Here is a 2,957-nt window from a genome sequence, read left to right as displayed (position 1 = left end):
TCAATGTAAACTAATGTTGCAGAAACATCACATCTAATTTTTATCTGAAATAAACCATATAAAATGTACTTCTGTGATCTCAAATTAAAGATTGCAAGTCTTAAGGGCTCAATTTTCTGAGAATGATCAATTAGAAAAAGAAAAATATATCAAATACTGTATTTTTTTCATACTCTTAAAACATAAGATCTTTGTATAAATTAAAGCAGTACTTAAGTCAAACACATATACAACACACTCATTAGGAATCCTTAAAAAGTTTAGGGGGGCCTGGGTGGCTCAGTCGGTTAAGCATGACTTCGGCTCAGGTCATCTCATGGTTCATGGGTTCTAGCCCTGCATCAGGCTCCGTGCTGACAGCTCAGGGCCTGGAGCCTGCTTCGGATTCTGTATCTCCCTTTCTCTCTACTCCTCCCCCACTTGTGCTCTGTCTCTCTCTGTCTCTCAAAAGTAAACATTAAAAAAAATTTTTTTTAAGAAATCCTTAAAAAGTTTAAATGCTAAGACAAAAATAAAAGTAAATAAAAGTAAAAAATAAAAGCCAAAAATACTGCAAACAAAAACAATCTATGACCGTATCACATTACACTTCTAGATTTACAGTAGCATGTACAGTTAAAATGAGCACTGAGGTCACTTAATGTTAAGTAAGATGATCCTCCCATACTCGCATTGAACTTCAGGGGGTTTGGCTTTGCAATAAATATGCAATAAATATCTGTAGTACCTTGTGCATGTGAAACACTTATCTTTCTCCATCTGAAAGCCTTTCTCTGGAGCCACACAGTCCTAGAGCCAACCCAGTGGGTAGGCAGTAGGGATCCTGCCGTAAGCTCATTAACAAAGTGATTGTTGTATCTACGTACGCCTGGAGTTTATATATTCACAGACCAATGTATTCCACAAGACCTTTTTTCCATCCATTCCATATGTTTAGTAAGAGTCTTTTCCAGGTAAAAGCACACAGGTTCCTCCCCCATTGCAACACCAACAATGACCAAACGTCAGTGATGTTTTCCTGCCACTTGGTGTGAATGTCCCGCACGGAGATGATTAACTAGACTACATAAATGCTGAAGAAAAGACAGCAACTCAGAGTTAGGTATATTGGAGCTGTCACTTCCTTTCCTTGGTAGGAAAGAAGAAACTGCATTTTTAGGGTCATTCTCAAGGAGAGAAAGGTTTTATGGCACAATTTTACACTCTCTGGGGTTCGTAATATTTCCTCCACCAAGTTGCTGCAGACTTTTATCAATGGAAGCATTTAAGTTTTCAGTCATGGTTCCAGATGTCAATCCAGTTCTAAGAGGAAAAAGGAAAAGGCATGGAGGGTGACTTGTCTGTAAGGCTCCTGAAGTAGATGACGATTGTAGGTTAATCAGACGTTTGAATCCATTAGTTCACAAAACTAGCTGAAGCTGCTTTCCGATGGGAATCCAATCCTGCCGCTGAAACCTAACCATATTCATCAAGTGCTGAGCTCTGGGTGACAACTTTGAACCCAGAAACTCCACGATAGTTTGGACCCCTCTGGAGGCTCTAGCCTCAATCCTAGAGCGGGAGAGCTTGCTGAAAAATTTGCTGAAACTGGCCTCACGTGTCCCATAACTTTAGTGATGAACACTCATTGCTTTTCACCAGAGGAGAGCAACTTTATTTTACAAGCATGGCTGGGAGGCTCCAATTTTATATATTTTTTGTAGGAAATAATTTAGTGCTCACTCCATTAGGGCCACATCTCAGGTAAAGGGAGCAGGGGTTTTCATCTTGGCTGTTCATGCTTCTCTTTAAAATCACCGGATCTGGGCCCCGGGGCAGGTAGCACACAGATGACCCTGGGTGCAAGGGAGGCTCTGGGCCAGGCTTCCACCTGTGGGACCCCCAGGAGGAGGCCAGCATCGGGCGGCAGGTCAGCCCCTCGTCCTCAGCCCAGGTCTCCCTTCTGCCGCCGTCAACCCAGGCTAACCCCAGAACCTTTCTTTGTGTTTTTCTGAGATTTTTCCTTGTATACACTGATTGCATTTGCACTTTAATATTGTAATTGGGAAAAGCATTACTTAAAACCAACCAAATGTTTTCATAAACATTTCTTCATTTTGTTCTTGAGCTATGCCTCCACAGAGTGCTTCTTTGAAATCAGTTTTCTGGTCCATGAAGTGACCGGATCCCTCACCCCAACTCCCACCCTGCAACCAGCATCCCATTCTGAGCCCCTGTCCCTGGAGGCTCCATCCCACTTCCTGTTCCTCCTCCAATGTACACGCTCTCAGGCCTCCTGGGCTCCTGCCATGAAAAGAATTCTCACTCTACGAGCCAGTGTTTTAGTCCTGAGTTCCAGCACCCCAATAGTCCAGATTCTGATGTCAGACAGAACCATTGTGTGAATGCGCCCTGAGAACCCCACTGACATTGATTCGAATCATTCCCACGCCAGGTTCCCAGAGATGTGCTCAAGTCTGGCCTTCGCTTGCCCTTGCTGGAATCCCTGTCCAAGACCTCCTTCCTAGTTCCAGCATCCTCTGGTGGCTCTTCTAATCCAGTGGTTGAGTCTGTACCCACGAGAGTCATGACGTATGGAATCAACTGGGGTTGGCGTTCTTCGGGAAAGCTCCTTGGAAGAGACCTTCATCATCTAACATTCACAGCATGGCAGAAAGCTAGCAACAGTGTAAGGGCTTGTGCTTAAAGAAATACTTAGCAAAGGTGGTTGAGCTTTGAGTGAATAAATTCCATTTCACCATAGATACAAGAAAACCATGGGCGTCTTATAGGACTTGGCGCTTTATGGTTCCCAGAGATAGCACCATATTTCTAAAGTTGTTTCCAAGGAATCTTCAGATTAAGAAAGCCAGCTCAAGAAGGAAATCAAACAGAGCTCTTAGGGGGTGCCTGGGTGGCTCAGTCGGTTAAGACTCCGACTTCAGCTCAGGTCATGATCTCACATTCGTGGGTTCAAG

The 2,957-nt window shown here is 43.7% G+C and overlaps 1 pseudogene; it reads right to left on the bottom strand.

Annotated features, from left to right (window-relative positions):
• Positions 1-745: 745 nt before the first annotated feature.
• On the bottom strand, positions 746-1,899 carry LOC115287158 (annotated as a pseudogene).
• Positions 1,900-2,957: the final 1,058 nt, after the last annotated feature.

The sequence above is a fragment of the Suricata suricatta genome, chromosome 3, assembly GCF_006229205.1.
Source record: "Suricata suricatta isolate VVHF042 chromosome 3, meerkat_22Aug2017_6uvM2_HiC, whole genome shotgun sequence".
Lineage (NCBI taxonomy): Eukaryota > Metazoa > Chordata > Mammalia > Carnivora > Herpestidae > Suricata > Suricata suricatta.
The sequence above is the reverse complement of the archived record's forward strand: the minus strand, read 5'-3'. Positions and strand labels throughout refer to the sequence as shown.